The 24,588-nt window shown below is 35.7% G+C and overlaps 1 protein-coding gene across 6 annotated transcripts in view; it reads left to right on the forward strand.

Moving 5' to 3' along the window:
- Positions 1-24,588, forward strand: part of KLF12 (Kruppel like factor 12) — a 380,697-nt gene that overhangs the window by 121,207 nt on the left and 234,902 nt on the right. The gene's annotated exons all lie outside the window — the stretch shown is intronic.

A 24,588-nucleotide genomic window follows, 5' to 3' on the forward strand; every position in this document is an offset into this window, starting at 1 on the left:
ACTGGCCTCCTCCCTCCACATGGCTAACATCATTCCTTTCTAGTATGTATTTGTATCTGGAAAATTTTCAGGCCTCTAGAGTGAGTACTGATTCAGAGATGATATAAGAGAGACTTCTGGGCGTATCAGTAATGTACTTTTTCATGACTTCAGTGTTGCCTGTGTGGATGCATTGATTTTGGTAGAACTGATTGTACTGTGTACTGATTTGTTTGTAGATCACTGGTATGCTAAGGAACTGTCTCTGGCGTTGGGGTGGGGAGACCTGATCTATATATACTGTATATAGTGTTCGTCAATTCCCATGGTGTAAATATTCCCATTATGGTTGACTTCAAAGGTCTAGCAACTAGCTTGCAAGATTTCTTAAAATTTAACAATTGGCTTTCATAGTCGTGTTTGAGCTACTTCTGGTACATCGTTGATAATTTCATTTATAAAGTTTAAAAATTTTCATGAACTCCTTAAGACAAATGGGTCAGAGATGATAAATTTCAAATTTCCTGGCTCATCCCTATATAAACATGGAAACCTTCACTCATTACCATGCAAAATGTATTTATCCCTTTCCTTATATATGATGTTGATATAGTATCACTTTGTTTTCACTCAATTGTTATTGAATTTTTATGTTTGAATGGATTAGTATTAGCTTTGTAAGTTTATTTTGACAATGTCATTGTTCTGTAACTAATTTTATGATAACTGAAGATGATGGCAAAGAGAATTATTGTGTTACTACTTTCCTTGAGGATAAACTCTGAGGAAAATATCATGATTGACTACACTATATTACATGCAGTTCATTCTAAATGATTGTTTCATAGCTCATAACTCATGTGAGGTCATAAGTCTTTATAGAGGAAGGAGCAGTGACCATTTCACTGACTGTGTTTTCCACATGAATTATTTGTTTCTATTGCAATTTTTCATATTTTTAATCAATATTTTCAGTTATACATACCTTAGAAGAGAATACATTTGATATTTGTTTTTAAGCCTCCTTGAATCAGGTGCCATTAGTTTTAACATAATCTGGTTATAGGAGAAGATTTCAGAGTTTGAAAATTTATCTTTTGTTTCAAACACATGTTTCAAAAATACTGACAAGGTCAGTATTAAGATGCAGTTTAAATAATGTCAGCAGTGGAAGCAACTTTGCTGCTGTCTACATAATTGAAAAGGGATTTGAATACAGCTTTTAAAACTATTTTATACATTTCTCGTTTGCCAGTGGTGATAAACTCTTGCCAAGAGTCACAGAATGTCTGAATGTGCCTTTCTGCTTAGGTTCTAAAATTTAAACAGCCTAAAAAGTATTTGTAAAAAAATTTTTGTGGCCATACCAAGAGTCTCACTTCCAGGAGGTCTTCATCTGTCTGTCTGTCTGTCTGTCTAATCAAATCTGTCATCCATCTATATGTGCATTAAGCTCTTTCCTTTACCCAGTTTTAGTTTTTTCTTTTACTCAGTTTCATTGCACTTGAATTTGCTCCTTTACAACCCCTCATTAGGAAACATCAAATAAACTCTAAAAAGCACCCCGCCGTCCATGATTTCCTGCCCACAAATATCTGCATAAAATCCTTTATGTATGCTCTTTAATGCATTTCAGTAGTTTGTCATTGTGAATGAGGCGGGTTGTTTGTGGACCTGGCTCCACGACCTGGCTTTGCTCCCTTCATTTTCCAGCCATTGTGGTCTGTTTACCAAGTGCTTCTTAGACCCTGGTTTAGAGCAGGTGGACAGAACATAAACCTACATATACATTGGTCCAGCTTATCAGAGCTCACACAGAAACTTTCGCTCTGTGACTACCTCTGATGAACAGCTGCTGCTTCTCCTCCTTCTTGTGCTTGGAATCTAAGAGGGCAGTGGCAAACCCTTCTGAGAAAGCTTTAATTTCCTACAAAAAGAAAGAGTTCGTTTCATAGTGATAGGCTTATATAGTGTGGTTGCTTTTAATTGCTTTTCCATGGAGTTCTAAGTCTTCTTTCTTCACACACAGGATGGAAAGATTGTAATAGCAGTCATCTAACCTTCCTTCCACTTTGAACTAAGTAGGCATAGTTGCCCAGAAAACCCCATTAGCATGAAGGAAATGTGTTGTCAGCACTGGGCTGCTATATGTTTCTGTAGAGTAGCTGCCTGGGCAGTAAACACAGCATCAGAAAAAGTCTTGGCTCTGCAAATCTCTGTATGATTTTGGACCGGTGACTTTCTTCTGAATTTTACTTTTCTCAACTTCAAAGTGAAACTAATAATAACACCTGTCCTACTTCTTTCAAGAGTTGTTATGGGGAAGTGAAAGAAAATATGGCGTTCGTGAAAACAGTTTAAGGCTGTAGAGCTCTAAAGGTGCATGTGGTATTGATACTATTATTCTTATAGTGTAAAACAGAGTTCGACGACATTGTTGTATGACTTCACATCATGAAGTCAGACATTTTCAGTCAATGACTAAGGTGTGCTCGGCGCGTGGCTGCCTCTGTAAAAGTCGGTTGGTTTCTTTGGCATTATGTTGAGTACTCCTCGGAATTTCCTACTGCATGTGGCAGTTCATTCTATTTCCAGGCACTTATATAAAAAGTTTTACCTTTTATTGAGCCACATCAATGGATTTGATAATAATACAAATTAGTAGATATATCACATATTTATTAAAATCTCCTGAATTAGGTCACTCTTCTGTCAAGTCACTTCACTTTGGATGTCTAACTTCTCATATCTGGGAAATGAGAACAAAATGGTAGACAGGGAGTTGAGAAAGATTATGCAATTATTGAAGTAGAATAATGGGTTTATTATTTGAAAAGATGATGCATTACTCATTTTAAAAATGGTAAAGCATGCAAAAAGCCCAATCACCTCACTGCCTCACACCCATTAACATGTGGTGAACATTATTTACAGCATCTCTGTGTGCACATGTACAAGTAAATGAGGCAGTCTTATAAAAATAAGATCATATTTATGCTTTGTATCTCTAATGAAGAGTTATTTTTTCACTTCTAAAGTAATGGAACATATAGAAACTGAATTTAAAGTGAAGACATTTATTAATTTCAAATTAATGTTCTTTCACCAAAGTGATGCTATTACTTAAGATCTAAGGGGAAAAAAACAGCTTCAAGTTCTGGTAATTGTTTTGGTTTGTTTTTTAATGACTGACTTTAACATCAACTAGCATCTTTTGACTTTTTATTAAGATGGGAACATTGCTACTATTTTAAAATTTTTGTCCTCTTGTTTTGCCATGTATTTTAAATTATTACCCTTTGTTTCTGATTGTTAATCATAATTATCTAAGCTATTTTATCTTAATTCTTATTTTGCTCGGAAATCTGGAAACTGCTTTACTGTCATCTGGCATTTGGTGTCACTGAAGGATGAAGCAAACGGATCTTTCACTCGTTCTTGTTTTGCTTTTTGGTCAGCTGTTCATAGACTATTTTTAGCAAGCTAGAAGTTCAGTAACTTCATTGATTTTATCTTGATTGTTATCATCTATATTGGTTTTTCTTGGATCCTGACATTAAACTCTGAGAAGTAGCATCTGTTTTTGTGTCGTCAGATTTTAAAATTATAATTAAAGGATATTTTCTGTTTGTTTATTTTCTTCTTAAGTAACCTTGAAATTATCTATAATGTTTCTACGTGGTTTTCCATAACTGTGGTCTTCACCTTTAACTCTCTTACTTAACTTCCTGCGCTTTCCCATTAAACATTTTTTTCTTACTATGTTTTCAGTCAAATTTTATTATTATTATTTAGTTCCTGAAGTGGCTTTTCACCTCTGTAGTACAGCTCTGTCAGCTTTTTTTCATCTGTTTCAGTTATCTTGTATTTTATCATTTGAAACTTTGTACTTATCTTTTGAACATTTTCATTTAAAGAAAGACCCTTTGTTTTTTGATTGGGGGTCTATGAAGTGTTATTTGTCTGAATTCTTCATCTTTTTCCTTGGGTAATTTCTCCTGGGATGTTTGTTTTTCACTGGCCTTTTGCTTACATTTCTCTCTTGCTTTTGACATGTGCTGTTTTTACGCACAATTTCCGTGTGGCCTCTCTGATTATGTCCCAGAAGTTGCCACTGTTGCAGGTAGTATTGTGGGCCAGAGGCATGGACATTTTGGGTGGAGCTAGATGAATTCAAATCTTTGACTTGAGTTTGTTATTTCAGATGCTCTCTAAATAAATATTTCGTTCCCAGCATCTCCTTCTGTTTCATTGTACAGCATCGCCTCTTGCAACGAAGGTACCTCTCTCCCTCCCGTCTGCCTCTTCCTTGACGACAGAACTAGACTCTAAGAGTGCTGTGTCTGCGTTTGCTCTTTCAGCACCACTTTCTCTGCTTTTGCTGGACAGGCCTTTCATAACTGCGACTTTTACTTTTAGGAAATCCGTGTTTTGACTGAAGCCTGAGGAGATGTGTGTCTGCTCCCAGTGGCCTCCCAGATTTCAGTTTTTGACAGGTTCGCTTTGACTGGTAATTGAGTTCTGACTGTTTTTACTTTGATTAGATGGAGGGTTTTTTTTTTCTTCTAAATTTGCTTTTAAAGTTTTCAGTGAATTTTAAAGGAAGGGAATAAAAATACCTTAACGTTGCCATTTTTTAATAGGTAATATTTTAGATGCATTTACAAGACCCACAGAGAGCGTATTAAACATGCTATTAAGAGCTTGGACCTGTGCTGAGGCCTCTGGAGTTTCAATCCTGGCTCTGCCAGGGCCTCACCTGGCTTCTATATTTCATTGTCACGTCTGTGATTTGGGGATGATGATGATGATAACGATGATGATAACGATGCTTACTCCATAAAGTTCTTGTGAAGGTTAAATGAGAAAAAAATACTAAAGCATTTGCTTACTGCCTAGCAGTTACACAGTGCTCAATATAATGGCTGTTTCTTTTATTATTTTAAGTTGTGTAATTGTGTTAGAATACACTCAGTTTGGTTTTAGGAGAATTCGCTGCTCAGGCCAGTATTTGTATATATTTTTTCCTTGACTGGAGATATGCTAGAATGTCTGATCGACCCTGGGGATACCAGGCATTCTACTTGTATGCCAGCTTCTGGTTTTAGGGTCTGACTTGGGACTTCCAAATTGTTATTCTGTGTTTATAAGGAATAGATATATCTGGCTTTGTCCTGGAAGAAATAAAATCCTTGAAGATGTTAGCTAAGCTCTGGTAGTTGGTATACATGTTGTTGGTCTCACTCACAGAATGTCGACAACTTCTATTGTATTAGGGTTCTTCAGAGAAACAGAACCTATATGATATGTGTGACTTATTGTAAGGAATTGGCTCATGTGATTATGGAAACAGAAAAGTCCTGTGATCTGCCATCTGCAAGCTTGTGACCTAGGAAATCCAGTGGCGTAATTTCAAAGGCCTGAGAACTAGTGGAGCCAGTGGTGTAAATCCAAGTCCTAGGACAGAAGAAGGCTGATGTCCCAGTTTAAGTAGACAAGAAGGGACTGATTCTGTCCCTTCGTCTAATTTTTGTTCTATTCAGGCCCTCGACAGATCGGATAATGCCTACCTACACTGTGGAGGGCCATCTGCTTTATTGAGTCCACTGATTCAAATGCTAATCTCATCCAGAAACACCTTTGCTGATACACCCAGAAATAACATTTAATGTGGGCACCCAGTGGCCCAGTCAGGTTGACACCTAAAATTAACTACTGCATCTCTTCTATACTGTGATTAATAAATCCAGTAATCGTATATTTAGCGTTCATTATTTGTTGTTAAGACATTGGGCCACAAAGACAGATTATATTTAGACTCTCCCCTCAAACTTTATCATCTCATGGTTTTGCAAGTAACTTTACTACAGTTTGTTGTGATTAGTACTACAATATATTTAATAAAATCTAGGGAGTTGATGTGGGCCAAGGACGGCTTTACATGTGAAATGACATTTGATTGGAGCCTTGAATGACGATATCCATTGACTGGAAGAAATGGTAACAACTAAGAAAAGTTACAATGTTTTGTTTAAAAAAACTTTCTTAGTAAATAGAAAATCATATTTTGTTTTCTTTGACTGGACACAAAGGTGCCTTCCACAAGTTCTTCTTAGAGTTAAGGGTAAATGCAATATTCAGTGATATTATTAAATATATCAGCTAGAATCTATTGAGGCTCATTTATGTGTCCAAATGGATTTTTTCCTCCCTCCTTGTCTTCCTTCTCTCTCTTTCTTTTTCTTTTTCTTTTTTTTTTCTTTTTCTTTTTCTTTTTCTTTTTTCTTCTTTCTTTCTTTCTTTTCTTTCTTTCTTCTTTCTTTCTTTCTGTCCTGTCCTGTCCTGTCCTTTCCTTTCCTTTCCTTTCCTTTCCTTTCCTTTCCTTTCCTTTCCTTTCCTTTCCTTTCCTTTCCTTTCCTTTCCTTTCCTTTCCTTTCCTTTCCTTTCCTTTCCTTTCCTCTCTCTCTCTCTCTCTCTCTCTCTCTCTCTCTCTCTCTCTATATATATATATATATATATATATATATATATATATATGTGTGTGTGTGTGTGTGTGTGTGTGTGTGTGTGTGTGTGTGTATATATATATATCCCTCTCTCTTTCCTCCCTCCTTCCAGCCTTCTTTCTCATGTACTCTTAAGCTCTCATTTTCTTTTTTGCTCACACATTTTTCTTCTCTGCCCACTGGATTATAGTGGCTCAGCAGCTAAGCTTTATGTCATCCTATTTAGAGTACAGTATCAAAGTAGTTTATATAGTATATATTTCACCGGAAAATTTTGAGTGATTGTAAAAATGATATGAGCATCTTTTAAGCATAACCATTTTAGTTAACAATTTGACTTAATGAGAACATTATGGTATTAAAGCAACACAGTAATTGATTATTAAAAGCAATTCTTAAAGTATATCATTTGGTTAATTTTATGTTATTGACATCTGTACATTAAAGAAAAATAGTAACCTCCTTCCCTTTTCCCCAAGCTATTGTTAGGTAAAAATTATTTTCTTACAATTCTCTAAAGAGACTTTTATTAATAAAATCATGAATAATTGTTGATTCAACAATGAGTACAATTCTTTATCTTATATATAATTTAGTTCTTCAATATACCTTATAGCCTAATGGAAGTAAGATTCAAATAGTCCAATTTTAAGAGTCCAATTTAATTGATTTTTAATATTCAACATGCTTTGTTTTCCTGGAACTAGTTCTGGTACCAAGTTCTGTATCAGTCAGGGTTTAATTAGAGAAACAGAACCATGGATGGTTTAGAGTATGAGATTTATTATCAGGACTTGGCCTCATTTAATTGTGGGAGCTGGTTTAAGTAAGTTGCTTCTGTTATTTGGTGCTGGGCCTGAAGTCAGCAGGCAGGCAGGGAGGAAGGATGAATGAGGAGGAGGTGAAGGAGAGCAAAGACAGACTGGAGACTGTGAGGATGAGCTGAAGTCTGCACAAATTTCTCACTGCCTACAAGCCTTCAGCCTTGGGGGTGCTGGGGAGCTGGCTGCCTTCACTGAGTCAAACACATTGTAGCCCAAGAATCCCACACTGTGGAGACCCATGGGAGCTGATGGAGATCCTGCAGCTGTGTGTCCCTGCACCAGCAAGGTGAGTCAGCACATCGGCAACAGCGCATGTGAGCTGTGCTTGCATCTGGAGCCCGGCATCCTTCTTAGTATGAAGTGACCGTGACTGCTGCTGGGCTTCTCCCTTCTGAATCTTATCAAAATGTCTCTTATAACCTAGGAACCATGGAACTACTCAGAGAAGACAGTGCTGGGAGATGCAGATCACACCCAGCTAAGTTGTAAGAGTTCACATCCTCCACTGAGTCCCCCATTGCCTCTTCTCTCCCTTCTCGTGCATGAGTCTCCTCCCTCATACTTCCCCCTTCACCTCTCATAGATCATGTGTCTTTTTTGAGGCCTACACTCTTTCCTTGATCCGGCTAGTCCTGTCTGAGGTCCTGAAGCACTGCTTCTGGGACCCAGCTTTGCAGTGGAGACAAAGGCTCATCCAAAGAAGGCTCAGTCATCCTCTCTGGACCACCAGCTGCTGGGTTCCCGGTTTCTGAGCTCTGCTCCTCTCTTGAGAATGCAGGATCATTTGTGGCCTCATGTGGTACTTGACTCTATTATTGGTGTCAGTATGGCTGAGACCACTCTGCTTCCTGGATTTTGACTGTGCACATTAATGCCTAGACCAGTTAGGCTCAGGCCAGGGCCATGTAGCTGCAGGGAGCTGCAGCCCGAGAACATAGGAAGGACAAAACGTGGCATGAGAACAAGGGGCATTCTGATTTTATGAATGGCGGAAATGTGTGAGCTGTCATGACATTAGGTGCTTATTCAGGTAGAAAAGTTTGTAGGAACATATAAGTAAGAGCAAGATTAGGAGTTTATATTCAGAATATGAATGAATAATATATACAGCAGAAGGTTAGAGGTGCGGTTGACAGGCAGTAACTGTAAGACACAGTCAAACAGGGCAGGCGGTTAAGGACAGAGGGCGAAACCAGCAGCACTTCTGAAGTGGAAGCACGCTTCACCAAGAGAGATGGGGCCACAGGGAAGCTTCTCTGCAACAGGGCCGGAATGGCACGTGGCCTTTTATCTCACATGCCAACTCTTCTGTCTCGGTGAGGTTTCCTGGAGGTCTGTGTTGAGTCATGGTACAGGAATAGGAAATCCTGTACAAAAGAACTTCCTAGAACAAAAATAAAGGGAGTAAGTACTTGGTGAGGTGAGTGAAGGTAGACAGGGAGAGGGTACTACTAGCCTATTACTGGATTCAGGGAGAAAAGAAAGAAAAGCTTTCGAAAACCTGTTTTAAATTCTCAGAATTCCATCCATAACCCCAGAAAGGATATAATTTTAATTTGTGATTTCGAGTAAATTCAGAATTGAATTATAGAATTTGAAATTGAATTATAGAATTTGAAATTGAATTATAGATTCACATTAATAATTTCTGTTTTTACACCAAGAATAAGAGCAATTAGGGTGCTAAAAAAAGATCCATTACTGGTAGACTATACTAGTTTATATTTATACATTTATACTGTGTGTGCGTGCGTGCGTGTGTGTGTGTGTGTGTGTATGTGTTAAGAAAGAGAGACAGACAGAGACAGAGAGAGATAGATTTTCTAGTTTAGGGTTAAATGCTTGCTAGGTTTTTCTGAACTTTAACTTTTTGATATAATTCCTCAATTATTTTCAAACCGAATTGCAATTCACATTCCTTTAACACCAGGATCACATGAATTAAGACACTTTACCTAGTGTATTATGCACTTTGTAGGCTCACTTTTTTTTTCTTCGAGTGGTGACTACTCATGGGAATTAACATTGTCAAACTGTAGATATGAAGGACAGAAAACATTACTTGGCGAATTTATCATATTTGTGCTTGTAAACTCCTCTCTCCACAATATATTCATTTTAAAAAGGGGAAAGCGGTGGAGATAGGCGGCGTCTGGCCGATGAGCCAGTTTTATTATGTTCATCTGTGACAACCTTTATCAGCCTCTAAAATACTGAGGGACTTTCCTAAGGTCGCACAGTAGTCAGTAGCAGAACCACATACGTCTGTTCTGTTTTGTAACATTTATTTGTACATTATTTCTAAAAGCGGTATTTAGAGTAAAGGGCCCCGGTAGAGAAATTATTGTGGAGATGGTACTTGTGAAAATATTTGCGTGGGAAGAGTAGAGACTGAGTGATTACAGATAGAGCAGAATTCATTTTTTTAAAGCAATTGAATTATAGATTTACATTAATAATTTGTTTTTACACCGGGACTTCAGTGCGTCTTAAATGCTTACTTGTCTAACTAGGTAATTATTGCAGCCCCAACTTACCTTTCAACTCTCCCTATAGAGTTTGAAGAAAATTAAAATATCAGATTTTCAAAGATGGACTTGGTCTGCAATTTGGCGATTCTGCAGCCCACTGCTGGTCAGCTTGGTGCAAATACTCAAGGGGAGGCAAAGAGAGAAAAGGCTAAGAGATGTCCATGTTGCAGCTAAGAGTGAGAATTGACTCCTCTTCCCTGTGCTAATCAATTATATAAGAGCTGCTTATTTTTTGTTCTGCCAGAAACAATATATGTTGTTGTAATGTAAGAATTTAATTCTAATGGAAAAGTCTCTAATGTTTTTTGAATGAGAAATGGAATCGTAATCTTACTTTGCCTGGAACTGTGAACTGATACACTGCTAAAGCCCCTGCTTCAGAAACTGCTGTTGACAACAGTTTACTTTCTCCACAGTGAAATGTGTTGGCGGGTGAGAGGGGGAACGAAGTGAGAGCAGTGGGTTAGCTAATTGTCATTCTTCTTACTGGACTCAGTCTTGTTAAGGAGTTCAGGACGTGAAATCTGTGCTTCAAGATGATGCTATTGTTGGCACCAAAAGCAACTTCTTTCTAGATATTCTTATCAAGTACTGCTGAAAATTTTAAATGCTTATCTTAGAAATGTAGAAATTTGGAGTTGGATAGTACTCTAAGAATGATTTCATTCAACTGGATAGTGTAAGTAGGAGGGAAAAGAGCAATGAGAATGAAGCTACTTGCTCAAGGTTCCACAGTCCATTGTAGACCTGGAGGTTTGCGAGAGAGAAAAACAGAGAGAGAGTATGCTTGCTTGTAATTCACAGATGTTTAAACAAGTAGATTTCCCTTTTGCCCATTTCTGAATTTAAAGCAAAAGGTACCTGATAGATCTTTTTCATGAATGTTTGAATAAACAGTTGGAGTATGAATAATAACAAAAAAAAGGAAGAAGAGGAAGAAAATCAGAACAGATCTCTGTTAACTTTTTCTGTCTTTGGAAAAGCATTAAAGAGCATGATTATCTGTGATGGAAGAGAAAGGAAGATGAGAAAAATTGACAAATGGGTCACACAAAATCTGAAACACTGAAAATTTCTCTTATTAAGGTTGGCTTTTCCAGTATAGTGAGGGAGAAAGTCTGGTTTATAGGTGTTAAGTAGGCAGACAGTAACAAGGGAAGGATTATTCTAAGCAGCTGTTCTCCACAGCCATGCTGATGACATGGCAAAAAGGCTCTGAATTTACCACTTAGGCGATGGTTAAATAAAATAACAAATATGAAGCAAGTACTCTCCTATACTAAATGTTTACGATTATTAGCCTACATATTTATGATAGCCCAACAATTTTATATTAAGGCACTTAGCAACATGGGTTTTTTTTTTTTTTTTAATAGATAACATACTTTAGTTTGGTAAATTGAGTATTCTGAGGATTTCCCCCTACCTTCTTTCTTTATGCTTTACTAATACAAATTAAGTTTTGATTTAAATTAAGTCTTAATAAAGCAAATCCAAGCCAGCTAATAGTCATTTTTTATAAAATCAGTAATTTTTAAAATTCTTATTTAATTAATTGAAAGCATTTTTTTCTAGTTGAAAAAGTAGGGGTAGATGATTTCTTGAAGATATAAGTATTTCATAGATGTAAGAGAATATGTGTAATAAATAAGTAAGTTGTAAGACATGATAACAAAGAGAAACCTAACTTAACAAATAGAATGTTTCCAGTAATTTTAAAGACTCCTTCTAGTCCCGGACATGAACATAACAATTTCTTTGCTTTTTACAATGCTTTCATCATGTGTATAAATACATGTTCTTTTGCTTATTTTGGGACGTCACTTGAGTAGTGCAATACTATTTATGGTTTTTTAATGTGTGTGACTTGTTTATTTTATTTGAAATTTTTGTTTTTGACATTCATCACACCGATGCATATAGGTGAGATTATTTATTTCCACAACTGAATAGAATTCTATAATATGACCATAGTATTATCTATACATTCTTTGGCAATAGACATGTCTGTTCTTTCCAAGTTTTTGCAATTTTAAATAATACTTCTATGGATAATCATTTAAATGTGTTCTAGTACATAAGTAGAAGAGTGTTTCTGGCATATATACCTAGAAATAGAATTGTTGGATTGTAGAGCATGCACATGTCTAGCCATACTAGATCATAGCTACTTGTTTTCCTATATAGTTACAACACTTAAAAGCACTGTTGAATAGTTCCATTCCCTTACCTACTCTAGGTGTCTGCTGACATTTAAAGTTTTATTAGTCTGATGTGTGTTAAATATTGTCTCCTTGTGGCCTTATTATACTTTCCATTTACTAATTGTTCATATGTTTACTGGTTATTTGGGTTTCCTCTTCTGTAGAATTCCTTTTCTTGTCTTTGGCCTTTTTTCTTAGTGAGTGGTGGTCTTCTCCTCCTCCAACCCCAAGGGGAAGATATTTGGGATTGAGTAAATGTGTGGAAAATATTTTCTCCAAGATTATGGACTTTCATTTTACTTTAATTTTGTTGAATATATATTTATTCTATGGTTAGTGCTTTTTCTATCCAAATTTATCATGATAATATTATGCTCCACTGAACTCCATTTGTAATATTTTATATAGGATATTTGCATCTACTTTCCCAAATGAGATTGGTCTATAATTTTCTAATAATATTCTGGCTGGGTTTTTGTATCAATGTTAAGATCTTTTTCTGTTCTTTGAAAACATTCGAGTAAATAGAATACATTTGAGCACTCCTTATGTAGAATTCATTTGTAAAACTGTCTTAGAGTAGTTTTTGCTTTCTGGGTAAAATTTGAACTTGAAATTTAGTTCCTTTAATAGTAATAAGACTATTTAGACTTTCAGTTTCTTCTTAAGTCAGTTTTGGTAATTTGTAAATTTCTATAAATGTGTTCATTTATTGTCATATTTAAACCCACTCATTTTACCTTTTCCCTTAATAACCTTTAAAGCCCTATCTGTAAATATAGACACATTCTGAGGTACTAGAACTTTAATATAAGAATTTTGAGGGGACACAATTGAGCCCATAACAAGGATGTTCAAAGTTGTTCATTGATTATATTTTTAATCTTGTTTTGTGTGTACTTTTATTTCCCTTTTCATTTCTATGGGAAATGAACAATTGTGAAAGAGAATGATCCAAAAAAAGAATGAATAATACAAACAATCTTCTAGAGGGAGAAAAGAAGAACATATCATTAGTTTTTAAACTAGCTGAGTAATTTAGTTTATGACAGGGCAGAAAGGTCAGTTTGGACCATTTTATAAAATAGCTAATGCATTATATGTAATATTAGAATATGTACAGTTTGAGATACTGAATTCTATTAGCATACCTTGTAATAATTTTTAAAAATATTTTTATTAACCATAAAGCCACTGTTAATAGTTCATAGGGTTTTTAAAATAAATTTTTATGTATTTCTCCTTGATATTAATTGACTGCTCTTGAGATGCTTTTGAAAATCTATTTCTTTTTTAAAGAAATATTTTATTTAAGGAAATTTATTAACATTGAATTCATTTATCTGATTTTACTCATTATAAATAAAGATGCATTAACTATTCTAGTTTTTAGAGGAAAAAAGATGGTTGAAATGATGAAAGGTGATTTTATTTTCTATACTATGTTTACCTTTGCGAGGTCTCAGATATTAACACAAACTTGAGGTGAATAAATGGGATAAACATTTTTATATACAAAGTCTTTCTAAACTTCCTGTGTTTTTTTTCTTTTAAGTTAGGATTAAGGGACTTCTAGAGTTATAAGGTTACTTTTTATTACATACTAGATATATAGCTGATTGGAATTCTAAATTTTTAGATAAAAATACTTGTTTCCTTAATGAAAGAACTTTTTTTTAATGAGCATACAAGGATATAATGTTACAATTGAAAATTCAATTCTTAGAGGTAAAGACTTTCTTTTACAGAATTATTGCACAGTTGGAAGATTAATCTGCTGTGTAGAACTCCCTGCCTGGTCCTCTGGAAAAGCAGGAAGTTTGCATTTTGTTCTTAAAGTTTATCAACTGGTCAAACAGCAAAAGATGTCAATCAGTTTAGTCTTTGTCAGTTTAATCTGTGTGTTGTTCATCCTGATTCCTTCTAATGGATTTTTCATTCTGAGTTATTTTTTAAAATTTACTTCTCGGTCACTTGATTTCATTGTCAAGTTATTAAAAATACTTCATCTTCTGTGCTTCCTAAGATATTTTATGTTTGAGCATAATAATCAGCTACTTTTATACTAAGGTCGAGTTGATTTAGTAAAATAATTGTATCACTGGATCACATTTTTCCTCAGAACTTTATAGAAATTTAGTGCCAAAGTAATTGTGGCATCTAATGTTCCTTACCTTGAAGTTCAATGACTTAAGGATATAACTTATTTTGGATCATTCTGTATCAATTTTTTTCTAGAACACTTATTTCAGTATGTTCTTTCTTCACTTTAGGGAAAATTTGTACTGTTATTACTTGAAATATTTTTCTAGTCAGTTTTTTTTTTTTTAACAAGTTCAGCAATTGTCAATTTGTTCTTCGTGTCTCTTATCTTTTCTTCATTAAAGAATGTATTTGTTTTTCTTCTTCGTATTAACTGGAATTAAATTAAGCCTTTTTTCTACATTAGTAATTCAGTTTTTAGTCATAGCTTCTCATCTTTAGCCATATCTCCTCATTGCGTTGCTGTTTTTGTTTTTTATTAGTACTAAATTAATATATTTTTGGTCTTAGGTGTGTTCTGAGGTCTCTGCAACATCTTTTTAATTTCTCTTGTTTTATCATTTCATTTTTGAGTCCCCGTTCACTGATAATCATTGTTTTGAAGTTCTCCTATAATGTAAAATTTTCTGTTTTTTGTTGTGTTTTCTTTAGGAGTGAGTGCATTTTTCCTCCTTTGCACGCTTGTTTTTTTCCTTTCCTATCTCTCTCGTATTTCTTCCTTCTTTACTTCCTTTTAATCCTATGACATATTTACATAGTTCGCTTTTTTTTTTTTTTTTTTTTTTTTTTTGTAGTGTGAGTAGATGACCTATTTGCTAGGATATGTCTTCATTCCCTTCTTTCATACTGTGTCTAATACCTGTCTATTTTCCCTTTGGTGCTACATTTTGAGAATTAATTTTTGTCTCTTCCATTTTGCTGTAATTCAAGGTGAGGAGTGAAATGGAGTTTATTCAGAAGAAATAGAGGAGGGAAAGGGCTTGGCCGAATTATGTGCTAGCTATGTCAAAATATCCATTTTGACCGTATATAGACAATGATACCCTTTTAAAGGACCACTCAAGTATAAAATGTCCTTACAAAGGCATGCAAACTATTTCTGCACCTTCCAGCTAAGTGGCATGAAGCTACTCCCTAGGGGGCTCGGTGGTGTTTTGTTTCATACTTCAGTGTTCCTCTTTCCACATATGAGCCCTGTGGCAGATTTTTAGTTATTCAATAACTGAAATTTTCTCCATGGTGTAATTACTTTAACTATTTAAAATTACTTTGGGGCCAGTAGAAGCATCTTTAGTGTTAAATAACAAGGACTCTTACGTATTTTCTTGAGCAAAATGTATTCAAAAATACTAAATGGGCTGTGCATTTCTCCTTTTCATCTATTACTATTGTGCCATTTTTCATTACCAGCATGGAAACAACTATAAAGGACATATCATTTTAAATTATTCTCTCATTAAGCATCCTGATTTTCTGTTGTTCTTAGTGTTTCAATTTAAAGCGATGAAGTATTTGGTACATAAGCTGCATGAAATCATTATGTCCAGTCCCTTGTAGAAACATACTCTTTACTTCACTGTATTTATCTCATGGAAGGGGAATGATTCTTTTTCTGGTACTGATATAAATCCAATTCTCACGTGGGTAAAACACACAATCTCCAGTCTGCTCCTGGTGATTCATTAAGTCTTTAGAGTGCAGAGGGGCCACAGTGGGTCACACGAGGGCAAGATTTTAGCCGGGAGTCTGTCACCTCCTATTGATCTACCAGTTATTTGTTTCATTTATGTTTGAAGTTGCTCCACTGTAGCTGTGATTACTGTGAATTCCATCAGAGACATACAAGATGATAAAAATAAATCGAAATTTATAAAGTTTCCCCAAAAAACAAAATGAACCTTCACATCCAGTTTATTATGTTTATAGTTAAGTGTAGTTGGTGCTATACTATTGAGATGGCCCATGATTTGTCATCTGTCTTAAAGATTGACTATCTGTGACTGAGGAACCAGCATGCTGTTCGAAATTATTATTATGGATCAATCGTATTGATAATTTTGTTGGTAGGATTAATTATAGGGCGTCAAACTTTGAAGACTATTTTAAAGACAGTTTTTCTTTAAAGGAACATTCACAATGAAAATGTATCAAGATAATAAGGGAAGTTTCATTTAATGTCAGTGTTTCTTTGCTGAATCAAAACTCACAATGTTAGAAGAGTCCTAAAATGCTCATGCAATAGTTTTGTTATCTTTTTAATAGTTTGCTGTGATTTTACATTACTTGTGCACATAAAGCTTTTTTCTAATCTTTTTCTCAAAGCATTCCAGAATTTTAAGGTTTTCTTTGGCATAAGTTGGCATTATTATTCCAGAGAGGCTTTTTGCATTATTTTTCCAGAGAATCTCTTCACTATTCACTTTGATTTAATAAATATTTATTGATTGCATAACACCAAAAATGCGATTGTTTTGGCCAGTGTCTTTGTGCAACCCGTTAATTTGTGAGTGGAAAACAAACCAGCAAACAAAAACCTAAAACCTCTTTTTTCCCCACTTTGAATGGTCTAATCAATTCAGCTAAAAATCTATTTATTTCTAGTTTTTACGGTGCCACATAAAAGTAATATTTTTATTGCCATCAGTGCTTATAAACAAGATCTACTGGAAAATTGACGGTGACGAAACCCATCTAACTACTGTTAATTAAGAAATAGTTTCCTTGTTTTGAGCCTCATGAGAAATATTCATCATGTATTTCTCAATCCAGGGCCTTTAAAGAACCAGTTTCATAGTTTACAATTTAGTGACTTTCCCTGCCTTGGAGAATATCGTCGTGAAGGTGGAACTAAACTGGAAAAGGGTGTGTAGCCCAGACAGATTATATATGCATTACATCGTTGTCTAAGAACAGGAGTTGGTAGGTCTCCCAGTCTCTTACACTGTACCATTGGGCCTGTGTTAGAGGCTAGATAGAAGCTTATCAGAGGCTCTGTTTGATGTTTGGTCCCAGAGTTTATTTTCTTAAGGAAGTTCATGAATTAGAATTACTGTATGTTTCTCCCCCCAAATGTTTAACCTCAATATAAAACCCTTGAAGTGTGTTCGTGTTTGATTGCTTATTAAAAGTCTCTGGCAAGTGAAGTGTTTAATTTATAATGCTTCACTTCTTGATTCCTTGCTTGATGGCATCTTTTTGTTTTTTGGCATCTATTTTTATGGATATATATTTTTAAAAATAGCCCAGTTTTTTATCCCTTGCCAAGTTCTGATAACTTTATCATCTCATGGTATTTATGTTTATAATTTTTTAACATTTGCAGTTGGTATAAATTTAACTTTGGAAACCACTAACAACTCTTTTGTTTTTCAAAGATGCCCTCCCACAGATGATATTAACATTTTTTTTTTTTGCAGTTTATGCAATTTTGTTTAAAAAACATTCTCCACCCTTCTGCTCCTTCCAGCCCTTGATTTAACCCACTAAAAATGGGTACTTTTAACAGCATCTGCACTGGGAAATGCTTTCCAAATAAAACATTTGTTAGAACACACAAACGGTTTATTTGGGTACATTTAAGAGCCTAAATATCTGATTCAGCTGCCAGTATGTGCTTTATTGGCTAATGTTTCTACAATGTTTCCACATTTTCATAGGCTAGCGGCCAAGTTGTCCGACAGTCTGGTACCTCTTGGGGAGTGGAAGTGGGTGTGTATATGGGGAGTTGGTAGCACTGCAGTGCCCCTGTGTGTAGCCAGTTGGCATACATCAGAACCGGCAGAAGTTGACCCCATCATCCTGGAAGCATATAGATACTAAGGAGCTTTGTCAGTCTGTCCAAAACGACTTGCGGAAGCTCACTTATACCCTGCGACATTTATCCAAGGAATAAGAATTCATAGGGTATCTTATCCAGTCATGTTGGATCTAAGGTAATTAAGGCATTTAGTACAACTAAGATCTAATACGTCATCATTATTGCATTATTATTATTATACAAAGATATATTGTATAAAGATATGTTATTTGTGTAGCACTTTATGGTTTATGAAGAGCATTGTCAAAAAAATTCTGGTGAGGCAGATGGTGTTATATCTATTTTTGAGGTAAGAATAAGTCACAAATTGGAAATTGCACATATACCTAGTCCAGTGGCTTTTAACCCTTTTTCTACTTCTGTATCTTCATATATTCAATTTAGTCAGTATAAACTTTCATTATTCACAATGATTATCTACGACATGCTTTAGAATCTCTGAAAAAATTGGTTTTGTATTCCGATCATCAATTTAGATCCACATTTCTTGGCCACTACTTCTCTTTCCCTCTCCTTTACCACATACACTAATTTATATGCATTCACATACACAGTAGAGGTCCTGCCTCAGCAGCAGCTCAGTATTTCCCTAGGATTAGTATCTTCGAGCTCCAATAAGGCAGACAAAGATAGAGAATAGTTGTCATAAACAACAGGAAGACTTAAATATAAATATAAATGTAATTATACTTAAAATATAAATATATTTATGGAAAAACCATCAACCTATATGTTTTATAGAACTATAATTCATTGCTGATGGAAGAAAATATTTTATTGAACTATATTTCATTGCCAAATGCTAATATAGATGGATGGAAGATTGTTGGAAGCTGGGAAATCAGGGGCTATTTAATAATCAGTTAAGAGATGATTACCTGAATTAAGGCTATAACAGGTGGAGATAGTAAGCATGTGTGATGTGAAGAGCTGTTTCAGAGGTGGCATCAATACACCTTTGTAGTTGATCAATAAATGAGAAGAATCAAGGGAACTCCTAGATTTCTCATTTGGTACATAATGATATTCATATGAGTGAAGAATAATGGAGAAGAAGAGAAAGTCGATTTTTGAAAGTATAAAGTAAGGAGAGAAATAAGTGAGACGAAGAGCCTTTATAAACTTTCTTGGACACTTTTTAACTTCTGGGAAATCCATATAGAGGTTATTATGATGGGGAATAGGGACTTAGAACTCAGGAGAGATGGGAGCTGGAGATGGATTATCTGAATAGAGATGGAATTATGGCAACAAGTGTGACCTGGATTTCTCAGGGAAGAATGTATAGAAGGGGGAGAGATGCAGACTGAGGTATGATTTTTCTTGAAGCTTCCCATGGTGATATTGAATGTGTAATAGATGGAAATCATGTGCTAGGGACTCCAGAAAAATAAAAAATGAATAAATTCCATTCTCTTGAGGAGTTTATGGAATATTTTTTACATTTTGCAAAGTATTTTCACAAAACCGTCTTTTAGAAAAGTTCTTACGTAATTCTGTCATCTAAGCAAATATTTAATAAGGAAAAATTGAACTCCTTTTGCAATCGGTTTACTGACAGGCATCGATGATGACGCACATATAAGGGTTCTGCTCTTGGATGGCTTGAAATGGAGCTGTATCAAATAATCAGTTCTTTGCATTGAGAACATTACGTAAAATAGAGGCAAACAGAAGTATAGTGACATGTCACTAATAGGGTCTTATTTCCCCAGAAACCATAGCTATCTGAGATGCCAGCAACTACTGGGAATTATACAGGAAGGCCTCCACGAAGACATCTAGGTGTCACAAGTATATTCATTTCACTTACACAGGAGTATGTTGCATGCTTAAATATCTATATTACTTTCCATATAAGCTTAGCTGGTTTATTATTATTTTTTTAATATACAGTAAATGAGAAGCAGCAAATTTGAATTAAGCATTTTAGCAAAGAAGAAGACCTTAGAGTTTTTTAGTTGAATCTCCTCATCTTACTTAAGCCCCAAAATGTGAAGTGACATATCCAAGGTTATTTAGCTAGAATGAGAATCTAAATCAGCTTGACTCAGTTCACTGTCCCTTCCGTTTCACCATAGGGCAGAAGGAGCATCTATAAAAAGAACATGACAATATTGGGAAGAAAAGCCTGACTGACTATAAAATGCAGACACAAGAACTCAGGAAACACAGCAGTTTCAGGTCATTTCTTGTAGACACACTTCAGTGGGCCCTGAAGTTATCTCTGGATGCAGCATTGCATAGTCATCGAGGTCCATAATTATTGGTGTGAGTCATCAAGAAAACATGAACTTAGGTCCCTAACCTTTATGTAAAATGTATTAGGAACATTTTCGTCCCAAGTGGTTAATAGTTTTTCTTTTGAATTTGAGGTTATAAGAGATAAACCCTCACCCATCCAGAAAACTAAGCTCTTCAGAACATGATTTTCCAAGAATGCTATAAGTGAGGCTTATTGAGGAAAGAAAAGGACAGACCTGCTTACTCTTTCATTAAAACGAGGAGACTTCGACGTTTGGTCCAGAGAATAATGTACTTTAGATGTCCTGTGCTCTTACTCAGAACTGAAGCCCTCATAAGTGTTTAGAGGAAAGAGGGATCGACCTCTGATACGTGCTTACGAAGCTGATGTCTTAAGGCTCATTCTTGGTCCGGAGCATGAACGCCTCAGGAGAAGTGTGTTTCTTAGTTTATTTGTTTTATTTTTTGGTGGTGGTCGTGGGGCTTCATTTGCCTTTGTTTCAGAACCAGCTCCCTTAACGTCATGTTCACACATTATTCATCCATTCTCCTCCTGTCTTTGAAGACTAGCAGGCTTGAGTTTTGCTGTGTGACTGTGTAGTCCAGTCTTGGCTCGTTCTTTCATCGTGGCATTTCTATCGCTCTCTGCGCTGATTCGAACTCATTTTGTTAGTTTCAGTGACTGGCATAACTCTATTTTAACCTGTCACCTTGGTTCATCCCATTTGATTGTCAGCCTCTCAACATCTATTCCTTTCACTAGGCCTGGAAACCGATTCCCAAGTAAAAAATGAATTTAATTATGGACTTGGAAAATGTTACATTTGTATTTGTAAAAGGGTACCAGAAAACATTTAGTTTTTGCCCTTCCTAAAGCAAAGGAACTTGTCAGAATTGAGCATTTTTATTTGTCTTTAACCATGTGTGTTATGGGCCATTGAGTGGGCCCCCACTTCTGAGGGTGCTGTGAGTAAGTGACATCCACAGTGTCCTGTCCTCAGCAGCCCTGCTCAGCTCCTGTAGACCCTCGCCTGTGTCTTCTTCCGGCTTGTCATTTTTGCCTCCAGTGATGTTTCAGGCTTAATGTGCTCTAGAACGCACTTGCTCATCTTTCTGGTGGTCCAGGGTATCTCTAGAGCTCTCTTCCAACACCACGTTTCCAATGAATCATTTTTTCTTCCTATTAGCCTTCTCTCACATTAATACAGTCATTGGGACTACAAGGGTGTAGAGGACCTAGGCCTTGATCGTCAGCGCTCTGTCTTTGATCTTGGTGATCTTTCCTAACTCTTCCATTGATACCCTTTAACCATGTATTTATTTCGATCACTTTAACGCTTTTATCTATAAAACTTACAGTTAAATGTGATAAGATTTTTATAGGTGCCATCATTTTCTTTCTCTCAGTTTGGGATATTTAACTGGCCGAAATTAAAATTTTTATTACTGTGGGAAAGTCAAAAGTTATTTGTGCATTGCAGAACGTTTAACTAACATTCCACTGTATTTTCTGAGTAAGGTGCTGGCCAATTGCTGGGCATGTAAATTCAAGGTCATTGGATTTCAGTGCTGGGTGTGAGACTGTAGGGGTTCCTTTCTCTTGAATAGGGTAAGGGATTGTGGAGGATCAAGGGCAGTGCATAGAATTGGCTACTTTGTGTGTCATTGAGTGAAAATTGTATTTTGGCTTAGTCCTTTTGCATGAGGAGCTACAAGAGGCCACAGAGGTTAGGACTGCATTCAACCTGTCCTCAAATGAGAGCTGGCCACCTTTTTCTGCAAATCCCCAAGGAAAAGAGATTCCGTGACCTTGGTTGACTACACATTTCAGAACTTCACAATCACATGCATAAGGACTTATTCCTAAAGCCCATTTCTAAGCTTTCCTCTTTCAGTTAGTTTTTCTCTGGTGTTTTGTTTGTTTGTTTGTTTGTTTGTTTTTAACTTTTACCATTTTGTTTTTTTCCCCTTTTAGTTTCTCTAACAAAACACTGCGTACCCATTATGTACTCATGAGAGAAAAACCAGAAAACATAAAGAGAAGTCAGCGATAAGCAAAGTAAATCCACCATAATTTTAATTACACTCAGAATAATGAGATAACTTTCTATATGCCATTTGTATTTCGATTTTTACACTTAAGAATGTATAGTACAACCTATGTATGCCAATAGGCGTATACATCTTTTGAAATAACCCTTTGTAGAATTTGATTTTATAGCTCTGTGATAATTTATTAAACCATTATCCTATTTTTGGACATTTAGGTTGCTTCCAAGAGCTAGTAATTACAAATAGCAGAGAAATAAATATTCTTTTGCACATCCTTAATTGTTACCTTAGGATAAATTCCAAGAGTTAGAATTGCTAAAGTGAAAGCCATGTGCATTTTATAGCTTTTAATATTTTCTGCCAAATTTCTCTACAGTTGACAGCCCCACCCATTAGAGTATAAGAGTGGCCTGCTCTTAATTAATTTACATTGCAGCTACATCTCAAGAACTTGGAAAAGTTAGCTAACTGGCATGAGATGGTTATTTCTTAGCTTTAGGAGCATGCTATAATAGAGGCTTAAAAACCATCATCCTGTCCTTGTAACTTCATGCCTATTGTTTAGACTGGAGATTTTAATATAGTCTCTTTTAAAAAGGAAAGATGAATGGTGGAAAAGGGAACAGGGATTTTGGAGTAATAAGTATTCGCGTATGTGAATGTTCTCTGCATTTCCTGCTCTAGGGGTCGTTTGCAGTAGGATCATAAACAGCCATGCAGATGTGAGTGCAAGAGCTCTGAATGGGTGACAACTCGCTTTCCCATGTATCCCATCCCAGTCTGCTTTAGTCTCTGTTTGTATAGGAGTGTACAGAGGTAATTTGAGGCTGGAAGCCCTGTATGAGTTAGTTGGAAAAATCTGGCTAATATAATTTCTACATTTTGTGGCCGAATGAAGAAATGGGCCACCAAAAATAAATTGAGATTTTAAAATGTAATATTTATTATGGAGCCTTGATTAAAATATTTTCCCCTGAAGAATCTTTCATCAGAAGTAAATATGTGAGAAATTTGTTATGTTAGGAAAGTGTACTCTTGACTGTGGCAGCATTTATCTATTAAAGTAAGATATTGATGGTGCTATGATTCACAGCACTGCTTTTTGTTGTTTTGTTTGCAATCTAGCCATATTGAGGGTATTTGATCCTAAGGCAGATACCCTCAGCTGGTATGGTATCAAGTCACAATGGTGCCCCACAAAAGGTTATAGGTGTGCCTGGGGTATCTATCCCCTGAGCCTTTGGGAACCTCTGCCAAGGCTAGCCTTGTCTGATTATCCCACTGTGCAGTAGAGCTATTTCCTGTTCCCTGTGTTCCATAACGTAAAAGGAGTTGGGAAGCACTGCTTATGGACCTGTTTTGACCTTTGCCTGCTGTGGAATATTGTTTGCTAGAGGTTCAGATCACCATTAATGTGCCTGAGCATCCTGACTCAGCTTCTTATAGAGTACTCTGATACCATTTTGGGAGGATCGAAAGATCCAGAAAAATTTTGGGATATACACTAGGACTAGAGTTACCTAAGATTTTCATAGATTGATTCTGAAATTTAAGGGTAGTTTTGTGATCTTCAGTGCTTTTTTCCTTGGAAGAAAGACCTAGTTAGGCTTGATTTTGCGGTACTGTGTTCTGTTGAACTGTATTATAAACAGCAAGAGATGCAGAGATAATCAGGCATGGATAAGAGCTGTTAAGGAACTTATTGTTGCATGTACCACATTAATATTTGTGTTTACTTGAAGACTCTGTATATTTCTGCATCCTCGGCTGCAATTCATGTAGTTGTGAGAAAGTACCAAATACCTGTATGTCCTCTTAAAAGTTATATGATAGCACAGATCACTTTCTCATTGTCTGAGTTTTTGATGGAAGACTATGAATAGTATAAAATTTGACATTAGATATTTGTAACACTACTTTAGGAAGGATCTATCAGCTCTTTCCAGTTAGCTTCCCTATTTGTTGGCTTCGCTGGTAATAAATTATAAAAATAGACCCATGAGTTGAACCTCAGATGCCTGTACTGCTTAAGTTCCCCTCAATAATCACAGAGTGCTAGGTTTCCCCCCATCTGTCATTGAAGGGTGGAATCTTTTTTGCCAGTTCTGTATGTTTGCACTTAAAAACCAGGGAATCAGGTTTTAGCATCAGAGTTGTACATCGTTTCTTATTTAAAAACTAATAACTTGAAGAAATATAAGTGTAGAATGCTCTATTGAGTGATTACATTTGGATCATTATATTAGTTAGCATTTCTATATTGCTTCTCCTTGACGACTTATTTTCTGTCAAAGTAGTTTACTCAAGTATTATAAAAAAAAAAATTTATCTATTGATGTTATGGCATCAGACCAAGTACTGAATCATCAGAAGACTTTTCCATATAGA

Source organism: Rousettus aegyptiacus, unplaced genomic scaffold, assembly GCF_014176215.1.
Source record: "Rousettus aegyptiacus isolate mRouAeg1 unplaced genomic scaffold, mRouAeg1.p scaffold_m13_p_11, whole genome shotgun sequence".
Lineage (NCBI taxonomy): Eukaryota > Metazoa > Chordata > Mammalia > Chiroptera > Pteropodidae > Rousettus > Rousettus aegyptiacus.